The following is a 25,673-nucleotide window of genomic DNA, read 5'->3' on the forward strand; positions in this document are numbered from 1 at the left end:
TAGCATGCTTCAATTTCAGAAGCACAGTCATTTTTCCTTATCAATCATAATCATAACCGAGTTATGTGGTTTTCACAGCAGTATTGCAAACGTATGCAATCTCTGTAAGCTGGAAGATAGACTGGACATTGATTCTCAATACTTCTTCAACTCCATCAATAACACATTGTTGCCTTATTGAGAACACTCGATGCTGTGTCTGGTAGTTCTGCTGTTCTCTTAAAGTACAGGATTTATTGCAGTCCAAATGACACCCACCATAAACAGGAGAACACCTTAATTTAGATATTTTCTCATCCATCTGTTCGGAAATGTTATTACACACCTTTGCTACAGCTTTGGGACTTGAACTCTGGTCTCCGAGCTCAGAGGTAAGGACACATTTAACCTGTTGGTCTTGTATCGGTGGGCAAAAGCACAAATTTTTATCACTGAGAAAAGGAGTCTTGTGTTGTAGTGGTTGTATCCTGAGCTGGATACAGGTCAGTGGTGTGTCACAGTGTATGATGAAAATAATTAAAGAGGGGGAAATTTTAAACAGAGGTGATGAAGAATTACCCATCTCAAAGGGTCATGAATATATGGATTTCACTACTGGGGGGACACTGAGTAAATGTAAGGAGGAGATGAATAGATTTCTAATGAGTAATGAGTTGAAGGGTGATGGAGAGTGGGCAAGAAAGTGGAGTTGAGGCCAAGATGAAAGCAGCCATAATCGTATTAAATGGAGGAGGAGGCCCATGGGGCCGAATGGCCTACTCCTGCTCCTAGTTCTTATGTCTAGGAGTGTTTTCTGAAGGTGACGTTTATTTTTGTTTTGCACTTGTTATGATTTTCCCTTCGCTTCTCATCTTTGGGAGTTGGTGCCTTCCCTCTCAGGTGGATGAAAATGACCTCGAGATATGATCTCAAAGAAGAACTGCAGAATATTCCCAGTCCACTGATCGTAATTCATTACTTAATCAGCATCTTTAAGAATAGAGTGTTTACTCATTATCTTAATTCTGTTTATGGTCTCTTGTCCAGTGCTATAAAAATCAAAGCATCGTCAGTAAAGTCTTCACAGTCTCAGAACTTCAGTACTTTATTTACTGCTTGGACCTGTATTATTAACACGACAGAATGAACTTGGCTGCAGCAAGACAGTGCACTGCAACTGGCATTTTTGGTTTATGAATGCGGTGAGCAAATCTTTCCGGATATCAACCAAACAAGATGTACAAAAGGTCAAGGGATCAGGACCTTGAATATTAGCAATCTTGAGCCAGGCACCATTGTGTCATCATATTATGCAAATTGCATCTGGGTAAAAAAGGGGCTATGTTCTGCATGACAAAACCATATTGAATTTCTATGCTATGTGTATGTGCTATTCTGTTTAAAAGATACTTCATTTGTTGGACTCCTTACTTTTCTTCCCTGCGTTTCATTTAATTGCTCTTTCTTAACCTTTCAGGGTGGTAATGGAAATGGTTGGGTAAGGAGAGAGGGGGAATGAAATATAGGAAAGAGACAAAATGTTTTAGGACAAAGAGAAAAAAAACCACTTGAGACAGCCCAAATCAGAAGACATAGGATTGAAGAAATTTAGTTTGGTGTTATGAAGGTGTGGGTGTACTTTAAGAGAACAGCAGAACTACCAGACACAGCATCGAGTGTTCTCAATAAGGCAACAATGTGTATAACACTTAGTCGAACAATTTGATTAGTTTGTTGCCTGGAGGCAAAAACAAATTCGAATATGGCCAATCAGTTTAAATTATACCCCGAAAAAGAAATACCAGTTTCCAATCAAGTTTGAATTGAGTATATTGACAATCTTAAAAGCCAATGACACAATCTGATCCTCTTATGGTATAAGGCCAGGAGAATATTGAACAGTTGAGAGGAGAACAGTCAAATCCTAGCATGCAACAGACTGCTTGAAAAAATATCTCTCTTAAAAGTACCTTTTCAATCAGTAACCTGTGACACAGGAATTCCTAACAAGGAGAAAAGAAGACACAGGAAAATCCAAAGATAAGAACCTACAGCTACCTGGTTTTGAGATAACAAGTGTTGTTTTGTAAATTGTAATTGGGAGTTTTATCGGACTAGTATTATACAAGGGAAGAGAAAAGATAGGTTAGAGAAAGAAACTGTAAATAGTGGTTAGTTAATTATTCTCTGTTATACTTTAAGAAATAAAGTCGTTAATTTTTACTATAAATAATCCTTGGCCACTCGAAGTTTTACAGATTACTGCATGGGATAGATCCTTTCTGTGTTGCTGGTTTTAAATTAAGCAGGAGGGTTTACCCCATGTCGTAACATGGGGAAAATGACCTTAACATTGTAGCTTCATAACAATAAAAGGCAACAATTAAACTGTGCAAAGCTGCAGTCTTAGGTAAAGGTCATATCCTGAGATAGAATTGCAGGTTGGAATTGATGTGTGAAGAAACTGAAAGAACTGTAGAAATCAGAAACAAAATCAGAAACTGCTGGAAAACCTCAGCAGGTCAGGCAGCATCTGTGGAGAGAAAACTGAATTAAAGTTTGGGGTCCAGTGACCCTTCTTCAGACTATGCCTTGTTTACCATGAACCACACAGTTTTTAAAACTCAACTAATAATAATGCTCAAAGGTAAATGGGTTGATGTTCAGTGAGGAGGGATCACCTGGAAGCCCTTTAAAAAAGAAATAACAGCTGAGACCTGATTCCAGGCCTCCTGACCCCTTTCCTAGGTTTCCATTTTTGGGAAGGACTTTTAAGAGCTGATTGCACACCTAACCTGGTTGAATTTACTGTAAGATAGCCATGCCTTATTCCTCTGCAACTTCCAGCGAGTGGGCCAGAATTTTAGGTTAGGAACAAATTACTGCAGATGTACTGAACATTTACTGAGCAGCAAATGCCAGAGATCACAGTAGGTCAGCCTTCTGATGGAGAGTCACCTAGATTCAAAAAGCTAGCTTGCTTTCTTTCCACAGATGCTGTTTGACCTGCTGTGATCTCCAGCACTTGTCGTTTTCAGGTTTTTAGGTGCTGTGGTTCCCAGACACTCAGAGGTGTCTTGCATTTTAGTCTACATGACTTTTGTAAGTGACTTTCAAAATGTTCTTCTCATGCTCTCCATTCCAAGGAATGGAGGACTGGAGGCTAGGTGCCAGTGCAGTCTGGATTGGAAGACTGTTCTGAACCTTTATTTCTGCAATGCTGGGCTTTTTATTTCTTTGTTTGTCCAAGATCTTATGACTAAAGAAGTTTTATCTAGGTACCTTTGTGCTTAAGATGTGTACAATAACAAATATTCCTCCAGATGATTGGGTGACACTTGACCTGGAAGCTGTACAAACAGGATGGAGGTTAAAGAGTAGAAGCCATGTAGCCCAACACAAAGATAGAAGAGCTCAGGCAAAATGTGACAAGCAAGCAGAGTCAGAGAACTGGACTTCCAAACATCTGAAACAAGGTTTAGGATTGCTGCCTCTGTCTTTTTTTAATTTCTGATTGATTGAACACCCAGAACCAATCACACCATGTGAGAGTATAGGGGTGCTGGTAGATTAACATTACGACGACTGATGGGAGTTGAGATTTGAGAAGGTTCCAGAAAGAAGAGTGACTGACATAGAGGGGAGATGACAAAGGTGGAACCCTTTTTATATGGAAGGTACTGACCATGGAGAGTCTTCCAAATCCTTGAAGCAAAGGGACTAGACTTTAGCTGGGAAGAACTGTTTGAACGAAACTGGGGCTATACAGGAAAAGTGGGCTGCATTGAAAATCTGCAAGGTTGTCTCTACTGGGCACTCCATGTGCAATTTATAGTTTGTGTCAAACATGATGAGCCTGTTAATTGATGTTTAATTTACACTGATTCTGATTCAAGTTAAAACAGAATTTACAAGTGGCATCTTATTGGTAATTTCTTCATTTTACAGATTGGCTGGATGATTTACGTATCTCCACTGGAATGGTAATACAAGATTCTCCTTCCAAAGGCGTTCCAGTGAATAATGTTACCCATCCCTAACAACGCAGACAATAGTCTGTAACTTGTAGTCAGTGACTAATTGATGATGATTGCAATTGACCTTAAAGAAAGCCTTGCTGAGTGATCTAGCAATCTTTGTGGTGAGAACTTTGCCTCTCTTGATGTGCAATCGATTGTAGCAATGTTCAGTGGGGCACTGCCAGTGTCACGCTGCAATGAAGTCATCGAGCTGTCCAAGCCAATCACACCACAGAATTTTCACAAGTAGCGAAACGGCAATTGAAAGCAACTTTTTTTTTAAAAAAATGAAAAATGAGTCAAATAAAGTGGGATTTAGGTATTGAGATAAAGTAGATGAAATTTCAAACCCAGTTATTTAAAAATATCTAGGTATCAATCACAATTGAGAAATTTAACAGCATTCTCAGGGCCAGATCATTCATTAAGCAATTATAATTACTCAGATCACCATTGAAAGCTTAGTTTGACTTCATTAGATTAGATTACATTACAGTGTGGAAACAGGCCCTTCGGCCCAAAAAGTCCACACCGACCCGCTGAAGCGCAACCCACCCATACCCCTACGTTTACACCTTACCTAACACTATGGGCAATTTAGCATGGCCAATTCACCTGACCTGCATATCTTTGGACTGTGGGAGGAAACCGGAGCACCCGGAGGAAACCCACGCAGACAGGGGGAGAACGTGCAAACTCCACACAGTCAATCGCCTGAGGCGGGAATTGAACCCGGGTCTCTGGCGCTGTGAGGCAGCAGTGCTAACCACTGTGCCACCGTGCCGCCCACCAATCAAGCAAGGTGTATTATTTGACAGTTTCTAATAGAGATCCACAGAAAAAAGGACACTATTAGAAACTGATTTCACTCACTGCCAACTCTAGGATGGGTACTCCACAGTGTCAGAGCTGCAGGAGAGAGTCTGCATCTTCAGAAGCTCCAGATTAATCTGTATTCATGCTAAATATTGATGTTGAGCCCACATGCCAAAGGAACAATGACAGTGAATGTCAAAAACCCCTGCAAATTTCAGGTCATTACAATAAAGTCAGAATCACAAAGAATACGGTCATATTGAGATCCTGACAGAAAGTTAATCACTGACCTACAATTAATCAGGAAGGGGACTGCAACTCACCTGGTAACTTCCTTCTCTCAGTCTGAAAACTTCATGCTTGCAGTCTGACTTTCATTTCCAGCTCAAGTTAGGTTTTATTCACTGCTTCTGATAATGAATACAAACATAAAGATCAATTATCATAGCATGCATCCATAACCTTGTTCTCTAACTGTCTGTCTGTCTGTTTGGATCTATGCAACTTTTTGAGGCTCTATTTCATGTCAGTAGTACCTCACTCAAAGAGACAATTAAATAACTTAAAAAATAAAATACAAAATGCATTAAGGTCAATAGGACACAAGGGACATTACCAGAGAATGTAAAAAGATAAATTTGTCATTGTTGTAACCGACCATGGGCTACTTTGTTATTTTTAGAGAGGCGACTGGTGGTGGTTTAACGTGAGAGCCACCACACCTCAGGTGAGGAAAGAGGTTGAGAAGGAGATTGATTGAGATTTTTTGAGGATGTGACCAAGATAGCTGAGGGCAGAGCAGTAGGCGTTGTCTATATGGACTTTAGTAAAGCCTTTGACAAGGTTCTGCATGGTAGACTGCTGAGTAAAGTTAGATTACATGGGATTCAGGGAGAGCTTATCAATTGGATATAAAATTTGATTGATGGTAGGAGACAGATGGTGGTGGTGGAGGGTTGTTTCTTGGACTGGTGGCCTGTGACCACCGGTCTTCCGCGGGGACCTGTGTTGGGTCCATTGATGTTTGTCATTCATATAATGTAGGAAGCAAGGTTAGTAAGTTTGCGGAGGACACCAGCATTGGTGGTTTAGAAGACAGTGAAAAGGTTATCTCAGAGTACAAAGAGATCTTGATCAATTGAGCCAATGGGCTGAGGAGCGATAGATGGAGTTAATTTAGATAAAGCGACGTCTTGCATTTTGGTGACGATCAATGGCAGAATTTACACAGTTAACATTAGGGCCCAGGGGACTGTGTCTAACAGAGAGACCTAGGGATTCAGGTACATTGTACCTTGAAAGTTGCGTCACAGGTGGGCAGGGTTGTTAAGGTGGCATTTGGCACACTTGACTTCATTGCTCAGACCGCTGAGTATATAAGTTGGGATGCGACTGTACAGGAAATTGGTGAGGCTACTTTTGGAGAACTGTGTACAGTTCTGGTTGCCCTGCTGTAGGAAGGCTATTATTAAATTGGAGAGGGTGCAGAACAGATTGACAAGGATTTTACCATCTGGAGGGATTGAATTATAAGGATAGGCTGGATAGGCCTGGACTAATCCACTGCAGCATAGGAGGTTGAGGAGTGACCTTATAGAGATTTTTAAAATCATGAGGGGCATAGATAAGGTGAATAGCAAAGATTTTTTTCCCTCGGGTTGGGGAGTTCAAAACCAGAGGGGATAATTTTAAGGTGAGAGGAAAAAGGTTTAAAAGGAACCTGAGGGGCAAACTTTTCACCCAGAGGGTGGTTCGTATATAGAATGAACTGCCAGAGGAAGTGGTAGATGCAGGTACAGTTACAAATTTAAAAGACATTTGGATAGGTACATGAATAGGAAAAGTTGAGAGAGATGTGGGCCAAATAGGACTGGTTTAGTTTGGGAAACTTGGTCAGCATGGGTGAGTTGGACCGTAGGGTCTATTTCCGTGCTGCACAACTTAAGAAAATTCTTCATTGTAACCTGAGCTGGTCTGGGAATTGAACTCATGCTTTTGGCATTGCAAACCAACCAGCAATCCAACTGAGCTAACTGAGAGTACACAGTGCTGAATTAGTCAAAATACACATACAACAGCCTTCATTTTATCTCTGTAGTTTTAAATTTGTGTTTTTCTTTGCAAGTTACTCAATTTAGCAGGATGTATTCCTCAATAGACGCACATGATAAAATCCACACCAAGTTTCTCTTTGATTAAAGTAATTGGTGAACTTTGTTTTAAAATTATTGTTACAATTTCATTACATGAGTCTAAATATACCCCACTGAGTGAGGGCTGTTCACATCTGTTAAATCTCTACAATACGTCAACACGTCTAACCACAGGAAGGAAAAGTGAGATTGATCTCAAGTGTAAAGGGAATGAGCATAAGAACTCAACAATCTAAAAGGAAGGCTGTTAATGAGGAGATCATAGAGGTAGGAATAAAATTAAACACTGTGGCTGAAGTGGACCCAAAAATATTATTCCAAATTAAGTGAAAAATGCAAGGCCAATCAATTTAAATCAATGAAAAGTAAATTTTAAACAGATATTAGGTGGATTGGCTATGCTAAATTGCCTATAGTGTCCAGGGATGTGCAGGCTGGGTGGATTAGCCATGGCAAATGCAGGGTTACAGGGAGAGGGTAGGGGGCTGGGTCTGGGTGGGATGCTCTTTGGAGGGTTAGTGTAGGCTCAATGAGCCAATTAGTTTTCTTCCCCATGGTAATGATTCTATGATTAGGGCAAAGTATTTGTTCCAAAAATAAGAAATGTTTACACCAAACTACCAGATATAGCAGTAGTCCCAAAAACATTAACAGGACTCATACCACAACTCAATGTTTGCCTTTGTAAAAATTCACAAAGTGCTTGTTGCAAAAGTTTTATGGATTAGTAATCCAAAGGCTAATCTAATGCTGGGTGTACATGGGTTCAAATCTATACATGGCAGCTGGTAGGTTTTAATAAACCCTGAAATTGAAAACTAGACCCAGTAATGGTGACCATGAAACCCATGTGGATTGCCATTTAAAAAAAAGACAATCTGGTTCACGAAGCTTCCTTCGGGAAAGAAAGCTACTGTCCTGCCTGCTTTGGCCCACATCTGACTCTAGGTAGCAGCAATGTCTCTGCCCTCTATAATGCTCTTAGTTCTCTGCTCCCACAAGCCACTCGGCTCCAAATTCAGGCCTTGCCAGTATTGTCACATCTCAAGAAAGAATGACTTCTAAAAATCCTTTGGCTAATTTTATACACACAAATAAAGCCAAAAAATGCGGATGCTGAAGATCTGAAACAAAAACAGAATTTGCTGGACAAGCTTAGCAGATCTGACAGCATCTGTGGAGAGAAAGAAGAGTTAATGTTTCAAGTCCAGTGACTCTTCTTTAGTTCTGAAAGGTCACTGCTAAAAAAAGTCCGTGCAAAGTTACGGGCTAGAATTTACTTACAGGTTCACTTTTGAAGGCTACGGAAAGAAGATTATACAACACTTTGCGAACCTATCTCTGAACAGTTAGAAAAACTTGCGAGTGAGAGAAATCAATGAGTGTGAGAGAATGAGGGAGTAGCGAGAGACAGCGTAAAAATGAATCACTAAGTGAGTCAGAGAAATAGTCAGTGAGTCAGAGAGTTAGTGAGAGAGTCAGAGAGATAAAATCAAGCCTTTGTCCAGACACTTAACTCATGAAGTAACTTTACTTCTAACTAACTTATTCTAAGGTGACAGCGTGCATATTCGTAAAATGTGTCTGGCAGTAAGTCAGGATTTTACAGACATATGAGAGCTTTTCCAAAACATTCTGTTTACCCAGGGAAGCGGGGAGGATGGGGCTCGCTAGAAGTGTGCTGGAAATTTCACAAAGATATCAGAGTCAGTTGCTTGCAACTAAATAGGAATAAACTCACAACCTGACTCGAGTCCTCAGTGATATCCTTACCCTAAATGATTAGCAGCGAATACATGCAATGCATTCAACTTTCCTAATAAATAACTTTCCACTTAATTTAACCACACTTAGTGAGTGCCCTCATGGTTAATTCTGGAAATTTTTCTGTTAGACATTTAGGAAATGACAGTCATTCATCATTAGAATCAAATTACCTCTCCCACATTCAAATATACTGGAATCTGGAAAAGTTACACTGTTCTCTTTTAAACAAGGCAAATTGCCTTTCATTTATATTTATAGGATAGCTTATAAGAACTCTCAAATTATATAAGAAGCCAGCATTCTTTGTTTAGCTAAAACTGTATTAGTACAGGTCAGTATAAAACTGTGATGAAAGAAAAGGAACACTTTGCCAATACAGTGGATTCACAGGGGCCATCTTTCACGAGAGTACCTAGAATCTAGACTGAAAAAAGGAAATATCATTGACTTTTTGAAATAACTAACATTTACTCAATTTAGTAAGCCAATTAGAGCAGGAAAAACAAATCGTGAGACGTATGAACTGACTAGAAGCCTAATATACATTAGGTAAATTAAATTGTGTTTTAACAAATTTCACTTTTACTTCAAACAGAATTTGTGACTGAACATGAAGGCCATCGCATGCTTCCAGACTTAGCTGCCACACATAATACTAGGCTTGAAGAGGCTGTCCTGATTGAGCCTGAGTCCATTCTTTCCAGCACTGCTGTGGTTGCACTGCTCATCCTTTCTATAATTATGACTCCGACAACATCACAAGAGCTGCGAGGCACTTGAGCCAGAAATCTAAGCTTGTGCCAGGAACATAAGAGCCGCTGTCGCTGTGTGTCAACCTTCTGTATCAAATTAACCAGACTGCACAAAATGCCAGGAGGGAAGTTTCATAATCTGCTTCTCTTGACAGGTAGTAATACTGCCTGCCATTTTTTTTGTATTGTTTTAGTTATTGCTGTTTTAAATCGCAGAGTTTTCCTTGCCCCTACAATTAAAGCAATAGATAGTTGGTTTAGTATATCATCAGTTGATTCCAAGCCACTTATTAGGCCAGACAAGCCAAAGCTTGGTCCAAGTGATAAGGTTAAGCAGAATCTTGAAAAAGGAGAGAGATAGAGAGAGGGAAAGATACAGGGAGGAAATTAGAGCTAGGGCTGTAAAACAAAAGTTAACCATCTTTGTACGAGTTTTGACCAATGTTTGTTAAAACTTCTTTGGATATTAACAGAAGTAGCGACAGAGATAGCGGATGCACTGGTGAGGAAGATACAAAAAGTCTGCAGAGGTATACAGACAGGTTGCATGTGTGGGCAAAAACTTGGCAGATGGAATATGATGTCGGATAATGTGTGGTTATGCACTTTAACCGAAAGAACAGAGGAGTAGAATATTATTTAAATGGAGAAAGACTGCAGAAAGCTACAGAATGGAACAATTAGGGAGTCCTCGTCCATGAATCGCAAAAATCTACCATCCAAGTTCAGTGAGTGATAGGGAAGTCAAACAGAAGAAGAACAACAAAAGAAGAAGTGACTTCTCCTTCAGAGGGAATGGAGTATAAGAATAGTGACTAGCTATACAAGGCACTAGTCAGATTATAGCTGGAACATGTGAACAGTTTTGGTCCTGCTCCTGAAGGAAAGAGACACGCTGCCATTGGACCACCTGATGAAGGAGTGGCGCTCCAAAGCTAGTGTGCTTCCAATTAAACCTGTTGGACTATAACCTGGTGTTGTGCGATTTTTAACTTTGTGCATCCCAGTCCAACACCGGCATCTCCAAATCATGACTGCCATTGGAGACAGTCTACAGAATGTTTAAGAGGTTGTTTGAGTTATGGATGGATTGTCTTATGAGAAGTTCATTAGATTTATCTTATATTAAACAGAGCTTAGAAGAATGAGAGGTAACCTTATTGAAACAAACAAGATTCTTGAGTAACTTAACAGGGTAGATAACTGAGAGGTTGTTTCCCTTCTGGGACAATCCAGAATCAGAGAGCAGAATCTCAGAATAAGGGGTTACACATTTAAAATAGAAATGAGGAGAAATTTCTTCTCTCAGAGGGTCACAAGTTTGTGGAATTCTTTACCACTGAGGGCTATTGAGGTGGGTCCAGTAAGAATATTCAGGGCTGAAACAGACGAATGTTTAGTCAAAAAGGGAATCAAGGATTGGGGGTAAAGGCAGGAAAGTGGAGTTGAGGACCATCAGATCAGCTCCGATCTTACTCAATGGTAGAGAGCAGTCTCAATGTCTGAAAGTGCTACTGCTGCTGCCAAAGTCTCATGGTCTTAAGGGATGGGGCTTGTTTTCACTGGAGTTTAGAAGAGTGAGGAGGAGGAGGCCTAATTGAAATGTATAACATCCTGATAAGGTGGATGCAGAAAGGATGTTTCCTCTTGTAGGTGAGTCCGGAACTAGGAGGGTGGCATGGTGGCTCAATGGTTAGCACTGTTGCCTCACAACACCAGGGATCCAGGTTCAATTCCAGCCTTGGGTGCCTGTCTGTATGGTGTCTGCACATTCTCCCCGTGTCTGCGTGGGTTTCCTCTGTACTACTAAGACTTTATAAAGCTCTGGTTAGGCCCCATTTGGAGTACTGTGTCCAGTTTTGGTCCCCACACCTCAGGAAGGACATACTGGCACTGGAACGTGTCCAGCGGAGATTCACACGGATGATCCCTGGAATGACAGGTCTAACATATGAGGAACGGCTGAGGATACTGGGATTGTATTCGTTGGAGTTTAGAAGATTAAGGGGAGACTTAATAGAGACGTACAAAATAATACATGGCTTGGAAAAGGTGGATGCTAGGAAATTGTTTCAGTTAAACGTGGAGACTAGGACACGTGGACACAGCCTTAGAATTAGAGGGGGTCATTTCAGAACAGAAATGCGGAGACATTTCTTCAGCCAGAGAGTGGTGGGCCTGTGGAATTCATTGCCACGGAGTGCAGTGGAAGCCGGGACGCTAAATGTCTTCAAGGCCGAGATTGATAGATTCTTGTTGTCTCGAGGAATTAAGGGCTACGGGGAGAATGCTGGTAAGTGGAGCTGAAATGCGCATCAGCCATGATTGAATGGCGGAGTGGACTCGATGGGCCGAATGGCCTTACTTCCACTCCTATGTCTTATGGTCTTATGGTCTTATGGGTGCTCCGGTTTCCTTCCATAATCCAAAGATGTGCAGGTTAGGTGGACTGCCCATGCTAAATTGCTCATAGTGTTCAGGGATGTGCAGATTAGGTGCATTAGTCAGGAATAAATATAGGATAGTAGGGGAATGGGTCTGGGTGGGTTACTCTTCAGAGGTTCAGTGTGGACTTGTTGGGCTGAAGAGCCTGTTCCCACACTGTAGGGATTCTAATTCTCGGAGACACTGATCGAAATGTGGAGTTGTCTTTCGAGGACAGTGTTGAGAAGGAATGTTTTCTCTCCGAGGATTACACGGTTTCGGGAGACAGTGCAGGTAGGGTCATTGAATACTTTGAACATAATTATAATTTTTAAGGCAGAGCGAGATAGATTCTTATAGGCAAGGATGTTAAGGTTATCGCAGAATAATTGGACAGGAGGCTTGAGGGGCCTAAGACTGCAACTATTTGACACATTCATATGGATAAGGGAGAAGGTGCATCGGCTCAGGAATAGTTGTTTCAACATTATGTAGCAACGTCAGCAATGATATAGTGGTTTATTTTATTTTCGGGTTTTACTTCCAGAATAACCTTTATCCTGTTAACACTCGATCTTATGACAGCTCATACTGGCGATACTATAAGAAGCTGAGGTGGTTAAACAAGAATTATATTCCTTATTATAGGGAAAAGTGGAATGGTTGGAGGAGGACACTGGCTGAAACCCAATCTTCGGGTTTGACAAATTAATAAACCATTCAAACTTCACTCTGACAGTTTATCTTGTCATCTGTACTGTTTGGTTGGACTGTGTCTACCACTTGAATGCCCTCTGGTACCATTCACTGGGAACACTTTGCTTTAATCAAATCTGCATTTTTATTTTGTTCCTAACTTTACCGTGACTTAACCACAACTATTGATTCAGCGCTTCAAGGTCAATGTTTTCTTGAGTACATAATATCCAGCAAACCGGTCCCCAGCATTATCATTCAGAGCAGCTGTCAGTAAACAGAACCAGACCTAAGACCATATAAAAGTGAAATAATACCACTCATAAACTTTACAGGGCAGATTATTAAAAACAATAGATAGTCTGGAATAACTTCAAGGCTGTAATCCCTCTTCAGGGTTCAGATGTCAGGGATCTACTGAACTTATAAACTGTCCAAGTTTTGTCCTTGTGGTTTATGACGTAACCTGAATTTCCAAATGAGATAGCTACGTTGGATTTGTCTCCTCGTTACTTGTGACACTAATATAATGGGCTGAGTAAATCTCGCTGATCTTGCCAAGGGCTGACAAACTTTTAAAGCCAGGCTGCCAGCACTAAGAGACATCTACAAAACCATATTCTGATATCAGTAGGATCCCCTCCTCATTGATCCAGCACAGCCATTTCCTGCCTGTGACAGATGTTAACTGAATGTTCCCTGCCGATTTCCTGATAGGAAAACTTGGCCTATCACCAGAATGTGAAGAAGCAGACCGAAGTTTAGGTTTTATCCATCTACTAAGAAGAATTTTTTTAAAATTCACTCATGGAATCTCAGGATTGCTGGTATTATTGCACATCCTTAATTTTACTGAGAGGTTCAGAAGATGTGGAGAGACGGAATGAGCACTAAATTGCTGCACTCTTCATTCTTCTGGATGCACCTGGTGTTTCTACAACTCAGAATGTAGAGCCAGTAAAATGTGCGAATGATGCATACTGGTCCTACACAAAGACAACACTAACTGGGTGGGAGGGAGGATGAACAATGATGAGGGTACAGAGATGTTTCAGTGATTTGTACAATTTGAGTGAGTGGGCAAATACGTGGCAGTTAAAGTGTAATGTAGATAAATGTGAGGTCATCCACTTTGGTTTCAAGAATAGGAAGACAGATTAATATTTGTGTGGTGTTTGATTGGAAATGGGGTGGCCCTTATACAACAGTTGCTGAAAATAGACATGCAGATGAAGTAGGCGATGAAGAAGGCAAATGGTATGTTGCCCTTTATAACGAAAGGATTTGAGTACAGAAGCAGGGATGTCTTGCTGCAATTGGTGACACCACACCTGGAGTACTATGTGCAGTTTTGGTCTCCTTGTCTGAGGAAGGGTGTCCTAGCTACAGAGGAAGTGATTGAGGGTAACTGCAGCAGGGGCATTGAGAACAGGCAGCTGAAGACTCCCAGAGAGTGAGATAAATGAAGGACACATCAAAGACTGTTGAACTTTTAACTTATTACTTCATTTTCCTTGTTTAAATTAAAGACTTTAATGTTAACTATTGCCTTTTTTCTTTATTTTTCTACTTATTCCATGAAGTAATCCCTAAATTTTTAACTCGGTTTCTCTTCTTACTTTTTACCTCAGGTTTTTGTACCTAGGTACCTAAGGTGGTGTTTTTTGTGGCAACATTATACACTTTTCACTGTACTTCTGCACTTAAATACATGTGACAATAAAAATTAAATCTAAAAAGCTTCTGGTCGCCAGTCATTTTAATTTTCCTTCCATCTTTGCTCTCTCTGGACTCAGCCCATCACATTATCCCAATGAGGCTCGAGGTAAGCTTGAGGAACTGCATCTCACCTTTCAATAATACACTCCAAACCCAACATGATAAGCAAATTCAGATCATAATCTCTAACCCTCCTTTTTATCTGTCTTCTCATAGGAAGATGGAATTTTACAACACAGGGGTAGACGTTCAGCTCAACATGCCTGTTCCAGCTGATAAAGAGTATCCCAGGCTAAGGACAATTTCTAACTTTCATTTCTCTTGAAGTGTGGATCCAACATGCTTTCGCTGCAATGAGGCTTTCTACCCCAACTGCCTCTTCAGGCCTGGAGTTCATTAAGGACCTATAATATAGCAGGAGGAGGACAGCATATGGCCATTTGAGTTAGCTCTGCTATTCAGTTTGATTAGGGTTGATCATTGACTTTACATTTTCCTGTTACTGAAGTTTAATTTGAACTAAATTTAATTCACAGTCATTTTCAAAGGAACCACCATTCTCTGGAGGAGCAAAGAAACTGTGAGAAATGGAAGCCCTGTGCTCATTTTGCAAGCGATGTATTAGCTGAGCAATACAAACAGCAGCCATTCTCTCTAACAGCATTTGGCCGAAGAGCTATGGATACCAATAACAATAATTAATTATGACTTTCATTTTCAACCCTGGATCTCCCTTAAAGCTGAGTCAATTTCAACACTGGCCAAAAATGGAAAAAATATACTGTTGGTCAATATGTCCCAACCCAAAATGACACTTGGCACTTCTACCTTAAACGTCAATCTCTTAAACTTGTAAAGAGTGTGTGGACTTATTCCTTCTTCCAATCCCCTAAATGCAGTGGTACCATGTCCTTTGTAATACAGTTCTGATATTGAGGTCAGGACGACCATCAGTAGCAGATTATTTCAATGCATACTGCCAACTACGTCTGGGGATGATCCATCAGAACAACACTCTGGTTCAAAGCATTAGGTTTTGCAGATAAGGTTGACTTGTATTACCTTGACTTTCCAAGCCTAAGGGACAATTTCATCAAGGAACTTAAATTCTTAAAAATGTTCTAAAATTCTTAAAAATGTAGGTGTGCAGAAACCTTGCACTCTGATTAGGGAATAAAAACAACACAATTAAATGGTGTTTTTAAAACTATAAAATTAAGATGCTTGAAGGAGTCACCACATCAATCCCTAAAGTGTAGTAACAAAGTAATGAGATAGAGTCAGGCCTTTCCGCCCCAGGAACCGAATGTCGGCAAGTGGGTGCTGAGGTAATCTGGTTAGAAGACCTGCCTCAGCTCTCTAGTTCTTGCATTCCAGTTGTTTTGGAGGGTCATTAAGACCACTGCCTCTCAAGCTTCACACTCATTCTCTCTCATGCATTCTCCACGGCCCCCTTATACTCTCCAGGCCAGCAACATACCTACTCACATTCTATAAACATGAGCAGATGCCAGGAGCCACGTGGATATAAGAAAAAGTAAACTTCGAGGAGGTTTACTTCGAGTTAGTACAGGTCTCACACCTGATAGTGAAATTCATTCCCATTCATACAATCTATTCGAAGTGCTTACAACTCAAATAGTTACTCTCTTAGAAAAATAAACAATCTTCCATTTAGTGGTCATATCAAAGATGATTAATTCCGTAATAACCTCTTTAAGCTCTCAAACAACCCAGAACCTCCTGCTGATAGAATTATTCCTTTTGAAACTCAGTCAAGCATTCACAAAGAGCTCTATTTAAACTTCAGGACCAGATGCTGTTTTATCTAAACTGCAGCAGATGGCCGATCAACCAAAGTGGTCGAGCAGAGGGTTTCATTTATAAACTGATGGGTGCAAGCCTTTTTTCAGTTTAAAAAGTGATGTATTTAGAAAGACTTTAAATCACAACTGATGTATAGACCTCATACAAGGCATTTACAGCTATTTCATCAATTCACGATTCCCACACTGTGGACCATCCAACAAAAGGTCTGCTTTACTGCAGCATTGAGCTTGAATGACTCTTTTGAGTTCAGGGTTTCCACCTGTGTGAATCATTCCTGTTCCCTTCCCCTTATGTCAAAAATTGGATCCACAGGAGATGGAAACAGATTCTTACACCTGCTACTTATAAATAGTCCATAAGTCCTGTGGCTCTATGAAAAGCAAAACCAAAGGCTTAGACCATAGGAACTAGGTGCAGAAGTATGAAATCTTGCTATTTGAGCTGGCTCAGCCATTCAGTAAGATCATGGCTGATTGTTTTGTGGAATCAGCTCCTGCCCGCTCACCATACCCTTAATTCCTTTCCGGTTCAAAAATCTATCTTTGTCTTAATAACATTCAACAAGGTAGCCTCAACTACTTCACTGGGCAGAGAATTCCACAGATTCACAACCCTTTGAGGGTTGAAGAATTTCATTCTCACCTCAGTCCTAAGTCTGCTCCTCCTCATTTTGAGGCTATGTCCCCTAGTTCTAGTTTCACCCACCAGTGGAAACAACTCCCTGCTTCTACTTGACCTATTCCTTTTATAATTTTATGTTTCTATAATATTCCCCCATCATTCCTCTTCATAATTAGCTCTTAACAAAGATAGCATTACCAAGCACTGCTTGTTATTTCACACAGAGCAATGTGGAAATTTTGGTCTGGTTATTGGGAGTATAATAACGAGGAGAGATGTCAGAGGAAAAGCAATGAAGCCAAAGCTGAGAGTCATTGGCAAAAGCCTGGGAATGGGATATGTTATGACTGGTTTGATGGACTCAATACTGTCTCCATTTAAATCCAGCCTCTTTACTATCACATTTTCAGAGCAGACAATCTTTTGGCTGGATCATTCAAAATGTAACTATAGGACCACTAAGCTTTTCACCCTTTTCATTAAATAATAAGGATTTCTATCTCAGTAAATGCTGAGTTTTATTGACTTTGAGAGATGGGGAAAAGCAATTATAAAATTAAATAGTCCCATCACACAATATATCGCAGGACACCATCCCTCTGAGAGCTCCTGCTTTCTACCAGATGGGTTTCCAGAAGTAGAATGATAACAGTTAAAATTCTTTTCAGAAAATTCTACAACTAGGCAGGAGTGATTAAATGACGTTCTAAGCATTTCATGTGGAAAGTTCTGTGAAGACACATTAGGCTACAGTGTGGTTCAAAGCATGAAAACAAAAGCAGAATATTAAATGAGATAACCTGTGAACTGCATGGTTTTAGTTATAAAAGCAAAGCTTATCTAATCTCCCATCTTTGCATTTATGTGAAGGGCAAGGTAAATCAGGCAATGCAGACGATAACTGCAGAATTGTATTGTAATGGCATGAAACACAGCTGTTTCTTTTCGACAAGGAATCACTTTATGAAATACCTCAGAGCAAACACTCCGTTCGTACTGTGTCAAATGTACGCACATCTTATGGTACACTTTTGCCCTCCATATGACACCCTGGCTCAGTTGTAACACCTACACTGTGAAGATGGTTGGTTCAAATTCTACTATTGATCAGAGTGTATAATCTAGATTGTGTAAGGTGGGGCAAAAATCCCCATCAGATACTCTGGACTAAAACCCTCTAAACTTGGGACATGAATTTGTGGAATTCACATTTGAACTAAGATCCATTGAACTCTCTGGTTGAGGCAAACTAGGCAATATGCAAGCCTAGGTTAGCACAGTGGCTCAGTGGTTAGCACTGCTGCCTCACAGCGCCAGGGATCTCAGTTCAATTACAGCCTTGGGCAACTGTCTGTGTGGAGTTTGCACACTCTCCCAGTGTCTGCATGGGCTTCCTCTGGGTGCAGTTTCCTCTTGCAATCCAAAATATGTGCAGGTCAGGTGAATTGGCCATGCTAAACTGCCCATAGTGTTAGGTGCATTAGTCAGTGGTAAATATAGAGGAATGGGTCTGGGTGGGTTACTCTTTGGACGGTCAATGTGGACTTGTTGCGCCAAATGGCCTGTTTCCACACTGTAAGGAAGTTAATCTGGGGGCAGCTGTCTGAAATAGGGGTTTAGCTTGGAAAGCTAAAGGAAGTCTCCCACAAACACCTCAGCTAATGACAATGAACACCAGTTGGCAGAGCAAACAGCTGAGACATTCTGGAGCCCACAAAAATTACAAAGCCATTCAACTTTTAATTAATTTGTTTGGACACAAAGATACTGAATATTCCACACTGTTGTACTACATGTAACCTGTTTGCCTTTGAATGTGAAGGCCTTACATTACCAGTAAAACTGTAGCCGATATCCATCCAAGAGAAATACTGGACATTCAACACTATCAGAAACCCATTCACTTTTATTGGAGAACAATTCACACCTCACATAATAATCAGGAGACTCATTCAGCCCCGAGAGGAACAATAGCTCTGTAATCAAATCCGGATTTGGTGGGAGATAAGGAGAACTGACAGTCGGTAAAACTGGGGAACCCTGATCTCTAATGGAGGTTGGATTCAGCGAGGGGTTCAGCCAGAGTGGAGAGAATCAGCTACAGCCAGTCAGAGTGAGTCACAGACTGTAATCATCAGGGACTCAGGAAAAGAAAGAGGGCAAACAATGTTGTCAACCACAAACCTCAGGTACTGATGAGAAGTGAACGGAGAGCCGTGATACTGACTGGGGCAGCACCAGCGACATCCACCACTGTCCAAGCCGACAGAAGCCACTTCAGGGGAGAACAGAAGGTCATTGAGACCTTCTGTCCCAGCTCAGTTAGATAGAGTAGGAAGGGTGAAATGCAGGGCCAGTGGTGCAAGTGATTAACAGCTGTCTGTAATTTTAAACCCACTGTACCAAGTCGGGGTTGCAATGGTTGACTGGGGTGCTGGTTAGCTGTCACTTCACTCGATCGGTATCATTGGGTTGTTTTTTGAAATATAAATTTTCTTTTTCAGTTATTATACATATTTTCAAATTTGCTTGTTCTAATAAAATCAGAGTTTCATTTACCTCTGAAGCATCTGTCTCCTTCTCACCATACCACATCTCACAATGTAAACCCAGTGTCAGAACCAGGGAGTTGGTGTACAATATGCCAACCACCGCTCCTTACAGTTGATGCTTCATTGCAGTATTGTGTGAGAACTGTCTTACCTTTCAGCCAAATACTGAATCTGGGAGCTCATGGATATCCGAGAAATTTGGTGGTACTTCAGAGAGACACATAGCATCACAGTGGTCTACAAATTAGTAATCCAGGGACCTGGATTGAGCTACATTAAAACTCTTCCACAGCACTAGGAGAATTTAAATTCCAATAACTAAATTAGTCCATAACTAAGATGCTACTCTCAGTGACAATGATCTTGAAGCTACTGGATTGTCATTAAAAACTCAACTGCTTCACTATAATTCCCATCAGGGAAAGAAAGCTAGATCTGTGTCCAGACTCCAATCCTACATTAACGTGGTTGACTCTTAACTGTCTTCTGAATTGGTCTTCAGTTATAAGATAGGAAGAGACTCATTCCTATCTTCAAGGGCAATTAAAGATATTCAATCTGAGTCAGCATGGCTTCATGCAGGGGACAAATTTATGAAAATTCTTTGATGACGTTACAAGTAGGATAAATAAAAGGGAAGCAGTGAAAATAATATACAGGTATTTCAATTTCCAGAAGTATTTGTTAAGGTAGCAGGTGTTAGGCTACTTAATAAGATAAGATTCTCTGGGCAGTCCGAAACCTGTTGATCTTCCAGCTGAAGGAGTGGACCCCGACTGAGTGTTGCAGACTGGCACATTCCAAGGTCCAGGACTACGTGTTGAGGGATGCGCTGAAGCCTGGGGCAGCTGCCGCCAAGGAGCAATAGGGAAAGACCACCGTGTAACATCTGTCTGCCTAAGAAGAACAGGGGGCCCACGCAGTCATTTGAGCTCCGCTGACACCTCAGCTAAATATATGGATATATGATTGATAAATGTACAGACCTGTAGAAATGAATGATAAATTCTGATCTCTGTATGCAAATGTTTACGTATGTATGGCATGACCAACTGTACAGACCATCAAATTATTTTACGAATAAAGTATATTTTTGAAATAAAAAAATTAAAGATAAGGAACAAATGCTAATCCTGCTAACAATATTAACATTTCATGCATGAATTTCTAAAAAAATACAAAAATGAACAGGCAATTCCTTAGATTATCCTGACAAATGTTCATCCTTCAACTAACAATTGAAAAAACTGCATAACCTAATTATCCACTCATTCATTTTCAAGTGGGATCTGACACAGTGCAAATAAATGTTGCAGTAATCTACTGATTTGAAAACCATGAGGGACATATGGATGCATGTTGCATAAATTTGTCATGTTGCAACCGTCATTTGGAACTCTACTCAAAACAAAATTCTAATGTCAAGGTTGAGGAGGGGAATTAATGGTCCATATTCTGAATTTGGTTATCAATTTTCAACAGCTCAAGACCATCACTTGGAAAGCTAACTTTTCTTGCTGTTGTGACATTAGGGAGTAGAAATTCCAATTCTGTGCAGTGCTGTGAACATCAGCTTCATTCTGGCACAAACTCTGTAAAAATATAGCAATAAAGAGAACTTTATTTCTATGAACCAATTCATTTAAATAAATTCCTCAATCCTTTTTTGTGTTTGTACAAATACAGTCATAAGAGATATTCCCATTTCCCAAAGGTACCAGTTTACATTTCTCCTTATGCTTTTGCAAATACACAGGCAGAAACTGACTGTTGAAAACCGTTACTGAATACTCTGCAACTAAATCTGTCTGCTGTCTCAGGTGCACACTGACAAATACATGTGTACAACGTCTGCAGGCAGACCTTTGGACAATAATACTTGTGTTGAATAGGCGGATCATTCAAACTCCCAAATAAAAGACACAATCAATAAGGTAAGCAATCCTGATACACACTGTAAAATTGCTTTGTTGAAAGTACCTTTGCTCTGTTGTTTATCAGAAATGCTGGTCAAATAGTCTTCAGTTAATGGCAAGGAGAAGTGTATTAGCAAAAGATGTATCAAAGATGTGTGTAAGTACAAAGTTGGTGTTTAGATTAATGTAAACGTGAAGTGTCTTATTTGTCCCTCTAAGCATGTGTTTCCATTTCATTGGGAACATATTTGTGCCATATTACATGAAACAAATGGCCAGTACATATTCTGACATGATTCCCAGATAATTAAATGTATTTTTAAGTTTTAAGAAAATGACAAATATCATTAGATAATGCGTTTCTCAAATATAAACATCTAATCACAAATTAACTCAGGAGATATTTACTTAAGCATTGTTACAAACCCATTATTATTGCTCCTTAAACACTCACTGCAATCCAGAACATCTCATCAGGAGTGAATTCGCAAATTGAATCAACGGTCGACTATACTGTTTTCAGAGAAGGGACATTGTACTGATGTACAGCAGCCTTGCACCTCCATCAGAACACACAAGTAACAAGACTAATTCTGGACCTATTATAGGATGGTGACTAAAAGCAAAGAAACAGCAATTCTAATGGATATGAAATGCATGTTGTGGGATTACACAGCATAAAGTAAGTGCTCCTCAAGGTGCAGAATATGAAGTTCAAAGACTACCTGGCTGTGGTCTAGAATAGAGAGCTGGTTGATTAAGTTCAGATGTAGAGCATTTCCAACCCTGATGAACTAACCAAAGAATTGCAAAAGAACCAAGGAAGTAACCTGTAAGTAGATGGAACTGTGGCAGATGCATGTTAATAAAGATGGAAATGGTATGTGCTGAATTGAGGAGAGCATAAAAGGCACATACAATCTTGGTGAATGCTGTTTGAGGCTGAAGGAAGTCTGGGAATGCTTGTATGCACACCACTATACAATCATCTGGGAGCCCTGTAGAATTCTCAGATCTGTTGTTCAAAGAAGCCAGGACGAGGTTGGGATTATCACGCCACGCCGTACATATTAATTCCTGAGGTGCAGTGTTACGTTCTGGTCAGCAAAAGTAAGAAAAACATCCCAGTCCTGGAAGCATGCAAAGTAAAACCATGAAACTAATCCCGAGAATCAGAAGACTGAGTTATTCAGGAAGGCTGGAGAGGCTCATAATCTTATTCTATCCTTGAAAGGAAACAGATGACCATATGAAGGTACATAAGAAATAAGTTGAACAGAAAAGGTTAATGCAGAACACTAATTCACATTAAACTATAATGGCAGCTAAAGGAGACATAGGGATAAACTTATAAAAGTAAAATTCAAAGCCAATGTCATTCGCATTGATTAATACATGAAATTGTCTTTGTGGTGGGATTGTGAAGGCAGAGTCTGATCTGGAAACAGTCAAGGGCTTGTTAACTGTTATGCTAAAAAATGATAGACTCATGGAAGAAAGAATGAAGACGACCAAATGGCCTCATGAAATATTTTCCTATTGTTTAAAGAAATTACATTACAGAGCTGCAATTCTGATGGACTCACTTATTATTACTTCCCAGCTCCGTCTGGGCTTATGGATGGTTGCCGAGATGTTGCTAGTCAACATAGTTGCTTCAAAATAAACAGGACAATATCCAACAATAATCTCCACAAGAATAAATTGAAAGTGTGCTCAAACAGGAACTGTTACTGTCACTGAACTGTAGGTGACATTACTTTATCACACAATAGGAGTAATCCATTGCCCTTTGGGTCAAAAAGTGCAGTGCATGAAATTTGTTTTGATGTTTGACATTCATTGACTTGCATTTATCTTGTAAGTATGGGAACTCCCTCCACTTCTTCATTTGCAAGGTACAAATCCACACGATTATCCTACCATACACCATATGATACGATTGGCTTATATAGAGATGGCCATGAAATGAGTGTTCATGATGGATTCTGTTTATCAACCACTAAAACTTCCAAATGCAAAGACAGAGTAACATCATCTTTTGCTTCAAACTGAACAATGCAAATCCTTCTACATTAATTGCCATTGGATTTATTCAACTCCTTTATCACATACACAACATTGCAATCAATTCCTTTTTCTTATTTTCAACACTTAAGGAATTCTTCAACAATCCTGTGAGATTACCTTCAATACACATGATACATTTATTTTATTGATAATCCTTGGAATCTGTATAAGAGGATAATATTACATTTCACAGAAGGAAGTGTCACCAGCCTTTGAGGTAGTTGCTTTGAGCAAAGGCACCATGAAACTCAAGTAGGTACAAAAAACATACGTGGAAAGTGAACCCTTAAGTGCACTGTCAGGAACGATACCTCTTGTATTCTTCAAAGAGTCAGCATTGGGAACAAGAGCACATCAAGCAGTAATCAAAACTGTTGGTCTTTTTCACCACAATATGAGGGCTGACCTGGGGGTAAAATTAGCCTCATATTCCAGGATCCAGATAACCAGAGTCAAAGGAACACCAAGGGGAATGATTTTCCAAGCAAAGGGAGACAGGTATGCATGTACTCAGCAAGTTAAATCTGCTCAAGATGACGCAATACCAGAATCCCCCGACCATTGGGTAGAAGTCAAGAAGAGTGGGTACACCCCTTGGTAAGTGATTAAGATGTTTAAAAGTTGAATTAAGAACTCTTTCAACACTCATGGGTCATGGCTGATGACTCTTCTCAAATTTCCACTCACATATGATTTTGCTCTATGAAAATGTATATGGTTTTGATCAGTCTTATGCAATTAATTCATGTTCGTCTCTTAAACATTTTATTACGGTTAAATATAAATGTTTCATATTTTAATGTTGAACTATATTATATACAATAAGCTATTTTTAAAAAATAGAAGAACATAATTGACATCCATGTCATTTAAGATTAATAATTATGTTGGACACATGGTTTCTCTTAACCAATTTGCAACATTTTACCACAATCTACCATTCACATTTTCAAGGCATCACATCACATGTTGTGTTTTTTTTCTCTTTCTCAGTGAACATTTCTTTTCAGCCTAAAAGGGTTAAGGAGAATCCAAAGGGTTTTTAAGAGTACGTTTCGGACAAAAGGGTAACTAGGGAGAGAATACGGCCCCTTGAAGATCAGCAAGGCTGCCTTCGTGTGGAGCCGCAGGAGATAGGGGAGATTCTAAATGAGTAGTTTGCATCAGTGTTTACTGTGGAAAAGAACATGGAAGATATAGAATGGAGGGAAATAGATGGTGACATCATGAATAGTGTCCATATTACAGAGGAGAAAGTACTGGATGTCTTGAAATGCATAAAAGTGGATAAATATCCAGGACCTGATAATGTGTACCTGAGAACTCCATGGGAAGCTACAGACGTGATTACTGGGCCCCTTGCTGAGATATTTGTATCATTGATAATCACAGGTGAGGTCCCAGAAGACTGGAGGTTGGCTAATGTGGTGCCACTATTTAAGAAAGGTGGTAATTACAAGCAGGGAACTATAGACCAGTGAGCGTGATGTCAGTGTCGGCAAGTTGTTGGAGGGAATCCTGAGGGACAGGATTCACACGTATTTGGAAAGGCAAGGACTGATTAGGGATAGTCAACATGGCTTTGTGGGTGGGAAATCATATATCATGAACTTGATTGAGTTCTTTGAAGTAACAAAGAGGATTGATGAGGTTAGAGCAGTGGACGTGATCTATATGGACTTTAGTAAGGCGTTCAACAAGGTTCTGAACCCTTGGAGTGCCACAAGGATTGGTGCTGGGTCCACTACTTTTCACCATTTATACAAATGATTTGAATGCGAGCATAGGAAGTATAGTTAGTAAGTTTGCAGATGAAACCAAAATTGGAGATATAGTGGAAAGCGAAGAAGGTTACCTCAGATTACATCGGGATCTTGATCAGATGGGCCAATGGGCTGAGGATTGGCAGATGGAATTTAATTTAGACAAATGCGAGGTGCTACATTTTGGGAAAGCAAATCTTAGCAGGACTTGTACACTTAATGGTAAGGTCCGAGGGAGTGTTACTGAACAAAGAGATCTTGGAATGCAGGTTGAATTCAGCTCCTTGAAACTGGAGTTGCAGGTAAATAGAATGGCGAAGAATGCATTTGGTGTGCTTTCCCTTATTGGTTAGAGTATTGAGTATAGGAGTTGGTTTGGCCACTTTTGGAATATTGCATACAACTCTGGTCTCCTTCCTGTCAGAAGGATGTTGTGAAACTTGAAAGGGATCAGAAAAGATTGACAATCATGTTGCCAGGATTAGAGGATTTGAGCTGTAGTGATAGGCTGAATAGGCTGTGGCTGTTTTCCTTGGAGCATCAGAGGCTGAGGGGTGACCTCATAGAGGGCTATAAAATCATGAGGGGCATGGATA

At 40.1% G+C, this 25,673-nt stretch overlaps 1 protein-coding gene and 1 long non-coding RNA gene across 9 annotated transcripts in view; one reads left to right on the forward strand and one right to left on the reverse strand.

The window, feature by feature from the left end:
* The window catches only part of LOC122562032 (myocardin-like), a 672,873-nt gene that overhangs the window by 395,937 nt on the left and 251,263 nt on the right, over positions 1-25,673 (reverse strand). For 5 of the 8 annotated variants that reach the window (XM_088000477.1, XM_088000474.1, XM_043714469.2 and 2 more), the window contains one exon: positions 5,138-5,224. The exons of 1 other annotated variant lie outside the window; for it this stretch is intronic. The gene's annotated coding sequence lies outside the window, so the exon portion shown is untranslated. Of the gene's footprint in view, positions 1-5,137; positions 5,225-9,320; positions 9,392-25,673 lie in introns of those variants that run through there. 2 more of the 8 variants (XM_088000476.1, XM_088000478.1) reach the window with 2 other exon arrangements.
* On the forward strand, positions 303-9,375 carry LOC148145283 (uncharacterized). The gene is made up of 3 exons (XR_015761381.1): positions 303-371; positions 3,928-3,962; positions 9,330-9,375. It is a non-coding gene; the product is annotated as an uncharacterized LOC148145283 (long non-coding RNA).

Source organism: Chiloscyllium plagiosum, unplaced genomic scaffold, assembly GCF_037043375.1.
Source record: "Chiloscyllium plagiosum isolate Xiang-an unplaced genomic scaffold, Cpla_swu_hap1 HiC_scaffold_25, whole genome shotgun sequence".
NCBI lineage: Eukaryota > Metazoa > Chordata > Chondrichthyes > Orectolobiformes > Hemiscylliidae > Chiloscyllium > Chiloscyllium plagiosum.